This window comes from Podarcis gaigeae, assembly GCF_964106915.1.
Source record: "Podarcis gaigeae genome assembly, chromosome: 14".
Classification (NCBI taxonomy): Eukaryota; Metazoa; Chordata; class Lepidosauria; order Squamata; family Lacertidae; genus Podarcis; species Podarcis gaigeae.
In genome coordinates this window covers 4381628-4398203 of record NC_139690.1, presented here as the reverse complement: position 1 = coordinate 4398203, position 16576 = coordinate 4381628, and the positions used below count along the sequence as shown (strand labels likewise).

The 16576-nt window shown below is 44.0% G+C and overlaps 1 protein-coding gene and 1 long non-coding RNA gene across 2 annotated transcripts in view; one reads left to right on the top strand and one right to left on the bottom strand.

Annotated features, from left to right (window-relative positions):
• The window catches only part of LOC310831821, a 44006-nt gene extending 41047 nt beyond the window's left edge, over positions 1–2959 (bottom strand). The window contains exons 1-2 of the long non-coding RNA XR_014557991.1: positions 2820–2959; positions 1393–1500 (exon numbers count right to left, since the gene is read on the bottom strand). This is a non-coding gene — a long non-coding RNA (uncharacterized lncRNA). The remainder of the gene's footprint in view (positions 1–1392; positions 1501–2819) is intronic.
• RORA (RAR related orphan receptor A) overlaps positions 1–16576 on the top strand; it is a 359488-nt gene that overhangs the window by 28830 nt on the left and 314082 nt on the right. The gene's annotated exons all lie outside the window — the stretch shown is intronic.

Sequence of the window (16576 nt, the reverse complement as noted above, 5' to 3'; positions counted from 1 at the left end):
GATAAACCTGCATGCTTCAGGATGGGCGTCGAGAGTTAGGTGAGAGATGGGTAACCTGCAGCCCTCCAGTGATGATGGGAATTGGAGTCCAACCACATCAGCCCTGCCAAAGGGCTCAGGACTTATCTACACTTAACTTCCCTTAGCTCTTTCCAGCATGGCCCACAATTTAAAGCTCCATGTCCGAGTCTCCCTCTTCTTTAGCCTGGGCGCTTTCCCTGTGGAAACCCACTCTTTAAAGCTCAGTTGGAGCAAACATCAATCATCAGAAAACCCTCTGATTCAGTTTTCACAAGCGTGTTTTTGCAGGAAAAGCTCTGGAGAGGGGAGGGGGAATACTTGGACAGGCCTCCGTCTGGAAAGAGAAGGTAAAAAGCAAGTGTGTAAGCATAGGTTCAGATGAACCTATGCATCGTGGTGTGTGTGTGTGTGTGTGTCTGGTCCTGAAGAGAACTGGAGTCTAATGACAATCTGGAGGGCCACATTCTTCCCATTGCTGGGTGAGGCCATTGCTATGAGAATGGAGAGCTCCGGCTTAAAACACTCTTTTCTCCCAATTGTGATAGAAGTAAAACTGAATCAGAGCAGTATTGGGGAATGAGCACGCTATCTGGCGATCTGGCGAATGTTAAAAAAGAAAGCCGGCTGTTCTGTAGTTTAGCCAACCCTTCTGGGTGATTCTAGAAACATGCAGACAGTGTCTGCATGATCCACCTGTTGAACCTCTACCCAGTTATGCACCCACAACTCAGAGGAACAATGATCTTCTCTGCCAGCAAAAGCTTCCAAGAGCAACTGATGTTAAAGCCTTTATAATCTCTGCTAATTATTAACATTACTACCCTATTCCCTGCTCTTGATATAGGTTGTGTGGGGAATAGCAAGGTAAGGATGATACGCAAATGGTGCAGTTTTGCATGCATGTGCTCGCCTGTGTGTCTGGTTTCCTAATTAAGCAAACATCTCTCTCAAGCCTTTCTCGGAGGTTCCTTTTCTAACCGCCCCCCCCCCCACGTCTGGTGGCGGGTGCAGCTGTAACCTGGGCTCCATTCAAACCAGGGTTTGAAAGTTTTAAGTGCCTTTTAAAAAAAAATCAAAACATTTATATCCTGCCTTTCGCTTCCACAATGGAACCCCAGAACTCATACACTGTAGTATATCCCATATACTAATAGCAAATGGATTTGAGTCCTTGTTGTTGTTGTTTTGCTGGGATATGTGTGTAAAACGGATGTCTAGGGAGTGGAGATGTAATGGAAGGTGTGGAAACAAGCATGACAAGGCTGGCTGGCTAGAACCCTTGACTGCCAGTTTGGAAAGGCGCATCTGAACAAAGCTGTTTTTAGATGATGTATAGAGGCATAGGCCGAAGGGGCCACTTTGATCTCTTACCCTAGTGAAGCATTCGGTAACCTTGGTGCCACTTCCAAGAAGGCTCTCTGGCACTCACCAACTTCATCCCCAGTTGTGCTGGGGCATACCATCACCCCCTCCAAGAGCCTAAAAAGTACAGGAGTTGGGGGTCTGTAGTCAATACCTCATCACACAGAACAGATGCAGCTGTAGCAACCATCCCATCCTCTCTGGTGGTGCTGTCATTGAATGCCAGGTCAGTTCAAAAGAGATCACTCACCCACAACCTGATGATGGATGGGGGCAGGTGTGGTGTAGACAATGGTCCAAAACATTTAGAGGGGCACTGGGTTGAAGAAAGCTTACACAAACCCATGATTAAGCCAAACAAGGATAGGGAGAGGAGCTGGAGAGGAGATAAAGGAAGATCATCATTCCCAAATTTGGCTCTTGATTTGCAAAGTACAGCCACCAGGAGCCAGGATTATGCCTGTACAGGCCGTCAGCTACTGCACAGAAGCTCTGCACCCCACTTTTTCCTTTGGAGCCCTAAAACATGCTATTGCAGCTCCTTTTCCGCTAACTCTGAAGCTAACAGTGGCAGAGGGCACTGTTTTTTATTGATCCTTTCCTCTTCAGCACCAACATACAGGAGCTGGATAGCTATTTTTAAAATACCTGTAATAATTTTTTCTTTAAAGTATAGACAAAAGGATGCTGGCTGTTTTCCCTCCTTGTGTGTTTTTTTTTTTTTGGGGGGGGTCTGTTTTGCAGTATATTGTTATTGCTGCAATTTGGCATCAATTGCTGCAATTTGAGGGGAGGGCGGGCAAGGAGCCCCCTCTTGGGCCGCTCGGCAGTCTTTGCAACCAGCCCGCTCCCGGATCGTTTTTTCATTGTTTTTACACAGTCCATTTCTGTGCACGCGCCGACCAATTTCCCAAAAGGAAATTGGCCGTTCTCTCTGTATTATATGTTTTAGCTGAGTTCAAACAGCCAAACGCCTTCTGCTGGAATCCTCTGCTGAGTGCTGATATTCGATTTGAGTCCTACAATGGTGATATCAGCTATTAGGCTAACTTGGGGTGGATGTGTGGATGTGTGTGTTTGTGTAGACGTGTTTAGATTCCCTTTCCATTCATTTCCAGATGCCTCCAAATGTGCTGGCTATAAATACCATGGTTTATAATAGTAGGTCAGAGAAAGGAGAGCACTTATCAACCCCACTGAACCTGAAAATGTCTTCCCCCCCTGGGTGGGGGGCAGCGGTTCTGGGCGACTGCGCTAGCATCTCTTTCCTTCCACCCCTTAGCTGCTCACTGAAGCTAAAATCCCTCGGCCCGCCGGGATACGCGATGGCAAATTACAGCCCCGACATTGTCCACAGCAGCAGCAGCAGCAGCAGCAGCAGCCTCTATAGCTGTGGAAGCAAACAAAAGATGGTTGTGCCCGTGTGTGGAGCGTACCAGATTGGAAGTGATGTTTCCTGTCTACTGGGCCTTCTCTGAGCCGGCGAGGAATGAAATCAAAGGCGACGGGTTGCTTCCCTACAGCTCCAAAGAAGACTTTGTGGCTGAGATGTCTTCTTCCATCCCATTCCTCGAGACTGAATCCCTCCCCTGCTTGTCTTCTTCTTGTGGTCTTCTGTTCCCCAGGCACCTCCTGTGATGGAACACTTAGCTCACTCTCAGTGTCTTTCTCCCTAGTTTCCAGCCCGCATTGGGTGTCTGTTGTCAGATGCTCAAGACTTTCCAGAACACATCACAATTGGGGGGGGGGGGAGCTGTATACATGTTGTTTTGTTTTGCTTTTATTTTAAAAAAACACTAAATGTACAGCAGGGGATAGCAAGTAAGTGATGACAGGGTGACATATTGACTGAAACCTCATGTAATGCCTTCTGAAAGAATATGCCTTTTGGTGCATATTTTCTCTTTAATTATTATTACTATTATTAATTTGTTGCCCTTCTTCTAGCAGATGGTAGGTAGGTTTTTTTGGGAGGGGGGAGTTGTCTGAAATAATTAATATGTTTATTAAATAAGGTAGTGGAGTCCATTATCTAGCAAATCAATTATGTAAATGTGTCAAAAAGCATCAGAAGTTTAGCATTTTAACTGTTGCCAAACTGCATCCACTTTCCTAAATTATAGATGAAAGACGTGGGATTTCTCCTCTCCTTTCCATGTGATGTTGGGGCTTCAGTCTTCTTTCCCCTTCGAGTGTAACAGAATAACAATTTTTACTAGTGGGTTGTGCGTGTGTCTTTGCACGAATCGGGGTGTTCCTTGTCTACCGCGAATAAGCACACCCTTTATATACAGACCTTTATATGGATGGTAAACCGATAGGGTGAAGAGGGGAAAGGAAAGTGACTGAAGTAAAATGCCTGAATCAGAAAATGAATTGCTGGTTAGTAAAGAGATTCATTCTCTTCATGTTTCAGTGTGAACCCACCTCGTTTCCCCTTCCTGAACCAACAGGTGAACTGGGATGCAGCCACACTCTGAATTAAGTATGTCTCCAAATTTTGCAGTGCAGTTAGTTCCCCATTCCCAAGGTTGTGTGCAAAAATGTGTGCACTGGTGAAAATGCACGTACAAAAGTGTGTGGAGAACATTGCATGCAAAACTATGCATGCAGACAAAAAAGAAAAAAGGTGTGCAAAAATTTGTTTACAAAGAGAAATGGACAAGAAAATGCAGGTGCATTTTGGGGTGCTTTTGTTTCATTAAATCACAGACGGGGGGGAATGGGGAGAACTAAACTTCAGATTGGGGGGGGGAATGAAGAGAAACTAACACTGCCAGATTTGTCCATCAATCCATCAACTCATAGTCCCGCCCCCTTCCCAGCAAAGAGTTTGATACAGAAAACCTATTAATAGCTGACCCTTTTGAAAAAGCAATATATTCTTCCTGATTATTTCATGCTGCCCAGAATTCTTCACAGTTAAGGCCATGGCCCATTCCAGATCTGCTTCCTCCTCTGCCGCCAAGACTCTACTCTTAGGATTTGGCGAGGGACCACAGCTGATTGAGAGATCACTTGCTTGGTATGCAGAAGGCTCCTGGCCTTCTATAATCCCTGGCTCATCTACAGTTAAAAAGAGGGTGTGGAGGGACCCTTCCTCTGCCAGAGACTTGGAAGGCCTGCAGCTAGTCAGAGAAGACAATTTTTAATATTTTCACATCATTTGTTTACCGGTATTTGGAAATTTTATATTTATGTATATTGTTTGTTTATCTCAACAAGAAAAGCAGACCATACACACAAGGAGAAAAAGAAATATGAACAAAATAATAGATCCGTTGGCAAAACACTTCTGAGAATAAAGTCATAAGGAAGAAAAATCTGGAGTGAATGAAATGGATACATTTATAAAATTGTAAACTTACAAATGGGGTATAAAAACACAACTTACGTTGTACAATAAAGGAAATGAGGAAAAAAGAAAAAGGTCTTCCCTGTTTATTGTCACCTCCAACTAAAACCATACTTGGAAATATTTGGAAATTTTCTAGGCCATCTAACATTTTCAAGAAATCTAAGCGGTGTACAAGATAACTAAAAACGTAACTTGAAAACATGGTTTAAAACCATCTCTCTCTCACATACACACACTCATATGAAATACTTCCAGGAAACATAAACAGCAAGATGCAACAGCTGAGGTTAAAAAAAGAAGAGAAAGAGGAGGATGGCACCTTTGTGAATTTGAGAGGGATTAGGGCATCCCAAGCTACAGGGGCACCCATGGGAAATGCCCTTAGCTCAGATCTTCCCATCAGTGGCCCCTACACTGCCCCGCTGACTGGGGGGGGGGGGGGTCACCCGGTTACAAAACATTCCTTTCTCCTGGAATTCTTGCAATTCTGATTTCTTAAAAAAGGCCTTACGAATGTGGAGCTTCCTTTCTACCCGAGATTACAAGCATTCATGCAACACAACGCCCAATGTGTTGTGTTTATTAATTTGTCAGTGTTAGATCAATCATAACAGAATGAACAGAGGTGTCTGATAGAGTTGAAAGAAGATGGAGCAGGGCTGGTGCTGCAAAAGGAGAGAGAGAGGGGGTGACAGATGTGATGTCTAATTTGAATGGATGCGCTACAGGCAAGGAGCGGGAGGGAAGGCGACTCGGCAGCCTCCACCCTCAGCAATGGCCTCGGGAAGGAGACAATATTAAAGCTTTATAACAATGAAAGAACATTGCCTGATGTGTTTCGCAGAATGGGGTAATGTATTCCGAACACACAGCAGTGGTTATATTTAATCTGACACTGCTAAAGATGGTTGGGAAGGGGACAATGGATCCGCCAGCATTTTATTTCAACACACACCCTCTGCTTGCTCTGCAGGTTTCTCTTACCCCCCCACCCCCGTTTGCAATTTCCTCTTTGCAAAACCCAAGGCATCCAGGAGGGCAGCCTTTGGCAAGCCTCTTGTTCTCCAGATGTTTGGGGCTACAACTCCCATCAGCTGTGCTGGCTGGGGCTGGGGGGAAGGGTATTCTGAAACATCTAAAGTGTCCCAACCCTGGCCTGGAATAACAGTGTTGGGTTAAAGGGCCAAACACTGGCCTGGAATAACTCAGGTTCCTCTCTTCCTATGCCTGGAATTATCTAGTGAGAATTAATGATCAGCATCCTCTTGGGCTGAAGGAATTGGTGCTGAGGACTGGGCTCTTAAATATATTAGTAGCAGGAAATCTTCTAGGGAAGCAGTTGGACCCTTGGGTGACAAGGGAGTTTAAGGAGTTGTAAAGGAGGGTAAAGGGATGCGGGTGGCACTGTGGGTTAAACCACAGAGCCTAGGACTTGCCGATCAGAAGTTTGGCGGTTCGAATCCCATCGACGGGGTGAGCTCCTGTTGCTCAGTCCCAGCTCCTGCCCACCTAGCAGTTTGAAACCACGTCAAAGTGCAAGTAGATAAATAGGTACCGCTCCGGCAGGAAGGTAAATGGTGTTTCCGTGTGCTGCTCTGGTTCGCCAAAAGCGGCTTAGTCATGCTGGCCACGTGACCCAGAAGCTGTACGCCAGCTCCCTCAGCCAATAAAGCGAGATGAGTGCCGCAACCCCAGAGTCGGCCGCGACTGGACCTAATGGTCAGGGGTCCCTTTACCTTTAAAGGAGGGTAAAGAGATTGCAGGGAAGCTAAATGATTTCTTTGCATCTATCTTCATAATGGAGGGTATAGCGCAGATCCCAGTGCCCAAAATACCTTTGCAGGAGGTAAGTCTGAAAAACTAGGATAGATAGTAGTGATGGCATATGAGGTTCTAGGCCTAATAGACAAAATAAAAACCAACCAACTGCTGCATCCATCCGAGTGTTCTCAAGGAACTCAAATCTGAAATTGTCTAATGAAAATAATGTCTCTCATATCAGCCTCCATACTTGAGGACTGGAAAGTAGTTAATATATATCCAATTTTTAAGAAAGGATCTCAGGGGGTCCTGGAAACTACAGGCTTGTTAGCTTAATGTCTGTCCTTGGAAAACTGGTGGAAAGTATTGTTAAATATAAAATAGCCAAGCACATAGAAGAACAAGCCCCACAGAAGCAGAGCCAGCATGGCTTCTGGGAAGGAAAGTCCTGTCTCACAAACCTATTAGAATTATTTGAGGATGTCAACAAGCATATAGAGAGAAGTGATCCAGTTGACGTAGTGTAATTGGACTTTCAAAAACGTAGGAATAAATGGAGAGGAGTAGAAAGTGGAGTCCCTTCAGGAATCGGTGTTGGGATCTGTGGTTTTTAACTTGTTCACATATGATCTAGAGTTAGGAGTGATCAGTGAGGTAGCCAGGCTTGCTGACGATACTAAATTGTTCAGGGTTGTTAAAATGAAAAGAGTTTGTGAAGAGTTTCAAAAGTACCTCCAAACTGAGTGAACGGGCAGTAAAATGGCAAATACAATTCAATGTAAACAAGTGTGAAGTGATGCAGTTCGGAGCAAAACATTTTTTACTTCACACACATGCTCATGGGGCCTGAACTGGAGGTAAAGGACCAAGAGTAAGACCTTGTGGTCATAATAGAGCGCTCTATGAAGATGTTGACCCAGTGTGCCGCAGCCATGAAAAAGGCAAATTCCATGTTAGGGATCATTAGGTTTTGACAGATTCATGGAGGAGAGGGGTATTGATGCCGACTGGTCATGATGTCTGTGCTCTGTCTCAACAGCTGGAGACAGTGATGCTTCTGAATACCAGTTGCTGGACATCACGGGAGGAGAGAGGGCTCTTGTGCTCAGATCCCACAGGCATTTGGTTTGCCACTGTGAGAGCAGGGGTCATGGGGCCGATCCATCAGGCTCTTCTTATGTTCTTATGTTCTAAACAGTGATCATGCCCACCTCATTCATTGCACTTCCCCCTAAATTGAAAAGGCCCAATTGTTTAGCCTTTCCTTGTTGGGAAGCCCAATCCAGTCCCCTAAACATTTTAGCTAAGAACTCTGACGACTTGCCATCCTCGTCAGATGAATGGCTGGTGTCAAGAGGCTCCTGATGGGACTGATGACAAAGAATCTAAGCTGATAAAAAGCCTCTCTGATCTTAATATAGTCTGTCCCTTTGTCTGTTGGCTGTGCTTAACTTAGTGCTACGATCAGCATTGTGGGTTTGTAGAGATGTTAGTGCAGAGAGTCTGTAAGACTCCCACTCCTTGCTCCCATAAATACATCTCTGTGATAAAGTTTGGAATGATTTTTGCACTTATAACTTTATGATGCATCCTTTTGGCTTGTTAAGATGAAAGGCCTTCATCGAACTTGCTCTCCTCTGATGTGATTTAAAAAATAACAACACAGGAGCATAGTAAATAGATTATACTCTGTGTGCAAAAGAGAGAGAGAGAGAGCGCACTGGTGCAGATTAGTGTTTTGAGCCAGGAGGTTTTGCCACCATGAAGGGTGGGGAAAACATGGGGGGGGGGGAGTTTCTTTCTTTCTTTTTTGACAAGCTGCTTGTCAGAATTTTCAGAAGAACTTTCTTTTATTTATTATTCATTATGCAGAATTCTGTAGCATAAATGGATTTGTTTGCATGCCACCAGGCTGATTGAAAAATAACCAACATCAGGGCAACTTGGGCTGAGTAGGTCTGTGAGCAACTGGGGAGGAGGGAGGAGCAGGAGCAGAAGAGCCTGGCTGCTGGATCAGAGCAAATGCCCATCTTCCTCAGCATCCTGTTTCCACCGTTGGATCTAGCCAGGGCGGTCAGTGGGTGATCACAATTGGTTTCTCTCCTTCTCCCTCTCCCTCTCCTTCTCACCACCTCCAGCCTAACTGGAACCTTGCAGGATGGTTACGAGGACAAAGTAATTGTGTGTGCACCCTGTCCTGGGTTTCTTGGAGGAATGTGGGGGCACAGAAGAACATAACAAGAGCCTGCTAAGGCAGGCCAATGACCCATCTATTCCAGCGTCCTGTTCTTACAGTGACTAGTCCAGTGGCAATGGGGAGCCCACAAAAAGGACCTGAGCACAAGGACCTTCTCTCCTCCTGTGGCTTCCAGCAGAGGATGACTATCAGGCTATTGATAGTATTCCCCTCCATGAATCTGTTCAATTCTCTTTTAAAACCATCACTGCCTCCTGTGGGAGTGAGTTCCATAGTTTTAACTCTGCATTTTGTGAAAAAGTACTTCCTTTTACCTGTCCCAAATATTCCAACAGTCAGCTTTATTCGATGTCCATGAATTCTAGTGTTACAAAAAAGGGAGAAAAATTATTCTCTATCCAGTTTCCCCATGCCATGCAAAATGTTATAAGCATCTATCATGTCACCTCTCACTCACCTTTTCTCAAAACTAAAAAGTCCCAAATGCTGCAACCATTCTTCATGAGAAGTCTAGTGTCCAGATCAAGGGAAGTAATAGTAACACTCTTTTCTGCCTTGGTCAGACCACACCTGCAATCCTGTGTTCAGTTCTGGGCACCACAATTTAAGAAGGATGTTGACAAGCTGGAATGTGTGCAGAAGAGGGCAACTAAGATGACCAAGGGCCTGGAAACTTAACCTTATGAGGAGCGCTTGAAGGAGCTGGGTATGTTTAGCCTGGAAAAGAGGAGATATGATAGCCATCTTGAAATGTCTTAAGGGCTGCCACATGGAAGATGGAGCAAGCTTGTTTACTCCTGCTCTGGAGGGAGGGACTCAAACCCATGGCTTCAAGTTACAAGAAAGGACATTCTGACTATGCATCAGGAAGAACTTTCTGACAGTAAGAGCTATTCAGCCATGGAACAGACTCCCACGAAAGGTGGTGGACTCTCTTTCCTTGGAGGTTTTTAAACAGAGGTTGGATGTCCATCTGTCATGGATGCTTTAGCTGAGATTCCTGCATTGCAGGGGGTTGGACTAGATGACCCTTGGGTTCCCTTCCAACTCTATGATTCTTTGAGAAAGTTGCTCCTTCATCTCCTTGACAGTTTTGATTGCCCTTTTCTGAACCTTTTCCCATGTGTACGATATCCCTTTAGAGGCGGGGAAACCAGAACTAGACTGAAGGAAGGCCCTTGGTACTCCATGGGATCTATTAAGGTCTACAGATCTATATCAGGGGGGCACCCTAGAGGTGGAGTGCTACTCTAGAGAAGCCTTCATGTTCAACAGTGACCCACCTGGCCTCAGGAGGCAGGAGTGTATGAAGAAGATCTCATATCATGGGCTGGTGGCCTTTCGTGTACCCTTGCCCTCAGCCATGGTTCAATTATATGAGTTGATGAACCCCTGGCTTTAGGCAACCCTCTCTGGCTGGGGCAGTTGGGAGCTGAAACCCAAATAATCTTGAGGACACCAAGGTAGGGAAGGCTGGTCTTAAGCCATATCAGCCCATGACTGAGGCTTCGTGCTCTGACCACATGGCCTCAGCTCATCATTAACACTTTGCATAGCAGCCACCACCATATTCTTCTAGTCTGTCTGTATGCATGCATCCAGTTGTATTTATAGAAGAATGCCTGTGAAATGTGAAAGAAACAGGCCTTTGAAGTGTCAAACCATAAATTCTGGAGGGGAAAAAACAGATCTTTCTTCCCTGCAGGAGGAGCCTGCATTTCATGTCGAACTGTCTTAATTTGCCTAAAATATTTCCCCATTGGCTCCAGCCGTGGAAAATAATAAGGCAGAAGAAGGGAGCTGGCGCGCCTCAATCCAGAGATGTTTTCTGCACTTAGGCCCAGTGTTTCTTTCTTCCACTTGCTCTCAGCTTTTCATCCATTTCCATTGCGCTTGAAACCCCTGAAAGGCAGAACATCACTGCCTGAGCTTTGGGGCCGAGGGAGAGAACTCTTCCTGGACATTTTGCTTACAGGTTTCCTCTGCTGATTAATTAATTAAATATTCATTTATTTCATTAAAATTATACACACAAAAAACAAATCAACCCTCCAAGGGTCTGTCTGATGTCAATAGGCAGGGAGTTGGAGCTGTTGCCACACTCCTAAACTGATTTCTTACAAATGCCAGTCTCCAGATCAAAGTGGTCAAGTGGGCATATATGGGATGAAGCATGGGCTTTTTTTCAGCTGGAACTCTTTAGAACTCAGTTCTGGCACCTCTCAGGTGGGCACCATTGCCATCGTAAGATGACAAGTGAGGCGTTCATGGTGAGTTCTGTTTTTAAAAAAATCATATTTTTATTGCATTTTCCATTTTTTCCCTATTTAGACATTATCTTAAAATTCACTTTATATATTGCTTGTCTGAGCATCAACTTCCCTCCCTCCCGCTTCATGGTTTCCCCATTTATATCTTTTCTTCCTAGCATTTGCAAGTCTTTCCTTTTACCGTTTTCCTTCCTAGTCTCTTTAACTTTCAATAAAGGTAAAAGGCTACCAATCTTACAAGTCTTCTCACAACCCCGCTAGTGTTGCTAATTGTTTACAATGTTCTTTCAGATATAAATTTAGTCCAGTCCTTTTGAAAAGCTAGATCCTGTTGGTACCTTCCTGGTCAGCTTCGCCAGTTCCACAAAATCCATCATTTTCGTCTGCCACTCTTCTAACATTGGTATCTCTTGCTGTTTCCATTTCTGGGCTAATAAAGTCCTTGCTGCTGTAGTTGCATACATAAATAAATAATTTCTGGTCACACTTTGGTATCTCTCCCCCAACTAACCCTAATATGAAAGCTTCTGGTTTTTTAACAAAGGTACAGTCATACCTCATGTTACGTCCGCTTTATGTTACGTTCTTTCAGGTTACGTCCTGTGGCAACCCGGAAGTACCGGAAAGGGTTACTTCTGGGTTTTGCCGCTTGCGCATGCACAGACGTGCAAAATGATGTCGTGCACATGCACAGAAGTGGCGAATCACATCCTGTGCATGTGCAGACATGCCGCTGCGGGTTGCATTCTTTTCATGTTGTGAACGGGCCTCCAGAACAGATCCCGTTCACAACCAGAGGTACCACTGTGTTCTTGAATATTTTCTTTAACTCATGGTGAGTTCTAGCACCCCTTTTTCTAGAAAAATAGCACTGGATAAGGCTATCTCATGGGCAAACTGGGTCCAAGTTATTAAGGGCTTTATATACTAATAGTAACACCCTGAACTTGGCCCAGTAGCTTGCTGACAAGCTTTCACTCATGTCAGTTATCGTTCAGCAGCATTCTGTACTAACTGTAACTTTTGGGTCAAGGACTAGGGAAGCCCGACATAGTGCACACTGCAGTAGTTCAGTCTTGAAGTAACCAATGCATGAACTGATGTCCAGATGGACAGGCCAGAGCTTTGTGGCCAAGCATGAGCTTTGTGTGGTGCCCACAATTAAAACTGATGAGAAAGGCAAATGCTGGCTGCAGGGTTTTTAGGGCCTAGGGAGGAGCTGAGGGGATAGGGCCACTCAACATCAATGAGCCCAGGGGATGGGGAGATGGGACTTTTGGTTTCTTTTGGCTTCTGAAATTTTCTAGTCTTGAGTTCAGTCTTCCATATTTCTGCATCAGCCTGAAAAACTCCTGAAAATTCTTCAGCATTTCAAATACCTCTTAAAATTTATTTATTTTATTAAATGTATATACAGCTTGATTGTAAGAAAAAACAAACTCTCAAAGTGATTTACAAAAAGAATAAAACTGCAATTTTCAATGAATTAAACCAGCAGTTTAAAAATAATTTTTTTAAAATAACTAAAATCCACAACCAGCAAAAAACAAATTAAAGCACATGTTTCTGAGCACATTGATATATACTACTTTGACTGATATGCTCACATTTTTGCAATTGATTCCCCCTAATGCATTTTTTGTTATTTTCACTGATGCATGCTTTTGATGCACACTTTCTGCTAGCACACATGTTTGTATACATTGCTTTTGGCTGGAGACTTGTATCACAAAATTCAGTGAAGTCTTGAGTTTCGAAGGATAACTGTGTTTTGGTCCCCATGCTGTGTGAATTAGGTTGGTTTGCATTAAAATCCTATCTGAGCCAAATTTCTCCCTATCCCTAATGGGCCTGTCTTCTTCCACGAGCATACCCAATCTCCACCACTGCCATTGTTGCCAGTTGCTCCACCTCCTCTACATCATCACTTTGCAGAGAGCCAATGAAGAAACAGACATTGGCAGTTGTCACTCCTCTTCCTCACTGTGGTTTGGTTGTACTTTCCTTCTGTTCCAGAGGGTGGGGTGAGTCGCACGACTGTAATGGTGATGGAGGTGTCTCAGGGGCTCTCCAGTGGGCCTCCTTTTGGAGTGTAGGCTCTTGGCAGGCGCCCAATTATGCCTCCCTGTGAAGCTAGCCCTGGGAAAGACCTCTGAGAACCTTTGCATTGAGACCATGGAGAGCCAATCATTGCAAATGTGGACAGAATTCTAGTGTTTCAGAAGCCTCTTTCCATCCTCAGGCCTCCCCAAATGATGGGGAGGGGATTCAAGACAGAAAAAGGGGGCTTCTTAACACAATGTACAGTGGTACCTCGGGTTAAGTACTTAATTCGTTCCAGAGGTCCGTTCTTAACCTGAAACTGTTCTTAACCTGAAGCACCACTTTAGCTAATGGGGCCTGCTGCTGTTGCCGTACCACCGGAGCACAATTTCTGTTCTCATCCTGAAGCAAAGTTCTTAACGCGAGGTACTATTTCTGGGTTAGCGGAGTCTGTAACCTGAAGTGCATGTAACCTGAAGCGTATGTAACCCGAGGTACCACTGTACAAGGAATTAGCTGCCATAAGCTGTGAAAAGGGCTACTGGACAGCGTGATTTTTGCAGGGAAGCAAAGAAACTCATGGAAGAGAAGGAGAGGCCTATCTATTAACCATGATAGTTAAATGGAACCTCCATACAGGCAGTGTATCTCTGAATACCATGTCTAGGTGATTACATTTTGGGGTACCATGGGGCATTTTTAAAATTGCCAGTGCTATTTAATATCTATATGAAACAGCTGAGAGCAGTCATTATGAGTTTCGGGACAAGGTGCCATCAATTCACTGATGACACCCAGCTCTGTTTCTGCACAACATCTGAGTCAGGAGAGGCCGTGCAGTTCCTGAAGTGAATGCCCTGATGGGTTGGATGAGGAAAAATGAGTTGAGCTGGAATCCTGACAAGAAGGGGGCACGGTGGATGAGTGGTTCCTATGCATGGGAAGTTGGTCAATTGCTTGTCCTGGATGGGATTGCACCCTCCTCCCCCAGGGAGTCAATTCGGAGTCTGGGGATGCTTGAAATCCAGCAACATCTGGAAGTTTCCCCATCCCCGATTAAACCGTTGTCTACCTTACTTCACAGGCTGTTAAGTGTTTGGAGTGGCTGTGACTAAATGTTTGAACCATGTTAATGTTGTAGCCAGTGCAACACAGACAAGTTTGCCTGGATGATCAAGACCATTTTGGAACTAGAAGTTCCCAACTTGTTACATCCTATTTTATACTGAAGCATATTAAAGATTCTGTTTAATTACAAGACATTAAAGCTTCAAACAAATTCTTCAAAGGTATCAGAGGGTAAAATAACTACTGACTTAGCTGAAATTCTTGTTTCATTAAGACTGTCCATATGGCAGAGAGAGGCCTAATAAGTTTTGTTCAAAGATAAAGATCTTTGGATATTCCCCACCAATGTAACTCTATCAGCTTTGATACTTACTAATTGGAGACTGATGTCCCTATTTATGTTGGCTGACCACTGGATCTGCCTGTCCTGGAGCTGGCAAAATCACTCAGAGCAAATTGAGGGCAAGATAAAATAATGTATTACAGAAACATTACTATGATATTATTATATTATTATAATGAGGGGTAATGGAGGTGTCTATGTATGGTCTATCAGATTCACTTGGCATGTTACACATGGAAGACCTATGCAAAGCTTTCTACCTATCAGTTTTGATCATTATTAATATTTTATTATTGTCTATGGAGCCGTCAGAGTGGCAAACGTCAAAGGCATTAAACCACAATATCAAACATTAATTTGTCAAAGCCGAATCCGCTGCTGCATTTATGTGGAATAAGTCAAAGCTGATATCAAGGTTACAGATCTGATTTACAGACTGAATCCATCTGTCTAATATATTTACAGAGTCTTGTTACTCTGCCTTTTTATTTCAAAGACAGTGCCCAAGCCTTACCAGCTTAAAAATGAAGCACAGCCTTTATTCATTCATTCATTCATCCATTCATTCATTCATTTATACAAACAAACAAACAAACAAACAAACAAACAAACACTGATACCCTTTTTTCTGCTGGTGCAAAAATTCCTCTTAGGGTGACTTTTAAACATACAGCAATGAGGATGGACCAAAACTCAGCCATGATCTTTCACAAATGTTCTAAAGAAATAGAATTTAAGCAGCAGCAGGTCATACAGCCTCAACAGCCAAAAAAACTTAATCTTCACTTAATGAAGAAATGAAAACAGGAAAAGGGTCTCTTCCTTTCACAACCACCCTTAAGTCAAGTTTGTTCAGTTGTCTCCAAAGTCTGCTGTCCCATATATTTGCTCCATTCTGACTTGGATGAAGGAATTATGGGGATGCTCATCAAATTTGCAGGTGACACCAAATTAGGAGGGGCAGCTAATGCTGCAGAAGACAGATCAAGGGAAGTAATAGTACCTTGGTCAAACCACACCTGGAATACTCTGTCCAGTTCTAGGCACCACAATTCAAGAAGGATGTTGACAAGCTGGAATGTGTACAGAGGAGGGCAACCAAGATGATCAAGGGTCTGGAAACTAAGCCTTACAAGGAGCTCTTGAAGGAGCTGGGTATGTTTAGCCTGGAAAAGAGGAGACTGAGAGGAAATGTGATAGCCATCTTCAAATCTTGAGGGCTGCCACGTGGAAGAGGGAGCATGCTTGTTTTCTCCTGCTCTTAAGGGTAGAACTTGAACCAATGGCTTCAAGTTACAAGAAAGGAGATTCCGACTAAACATTTGGAAAAACTTTCTGACACTAAGAGGTGTTCAGCAGTGGAACAGACCACTATCTTAGTGGTAGACGATCTTTCCTTGGAGGTTGTTAAGCAGAGGTTGGGTGTTCATCTGTCATGGATGCTTTAGCTGAGATTCCTGCATTGCGGGGGGCGGGACGAGATGACCCTTGGGATCCCTTCCAACTCTTAAGATTCTATGATTCTATGAAATGCTGGTTGCATTTTCCTTTCCTGTTCCTCTCTTTGTTTCTTCCTCTTTCCCCAAGATGAACAGTCCCCTTTTTGTCCAGGTGAAGTTATTGTTGCTGTTTTTCATGTGGAAGGAACATTCTCAGAGTAGGAGACAAAATGGAGGGGAGGTGGAAGGGGAGTAAATAAGATTCCCATTATTTCTGCATTGGCTTGTGGAAGTGCCAGATGTGCATTTTGATTTTCTGCCCATCTGGAAAGCTGTTTAACATTAACAAGAACTTATGAATTCTCATGTTCGTTTTAATTGCCAGTTTATTCTCTTTTAACATTGGGTGATCGTAGAGGAGAACCATATCTTTGCAGCAATCTTGTTGCCTCCATTTCCTTTCACCAGCCACTGTAAGGGGTAGCAGGCTTGATGAACAAACAAGAATTGCATTGCTGGAGCAGATGCATCACACCAAGCCCACTGTCTCCAACAGGGGACAGACACTGGAAATCTGACAAGCAGGAAAAGACAGTAAACCACATTGACTACCTATCAGTACCTTGTATCCTCTTCAGCTTCCTGAACTGGCATTCTTCATTCTCTGTTTGCTTTCTGGTGATTTACTCAATATGCAATTCTTTAAAAGTCGAA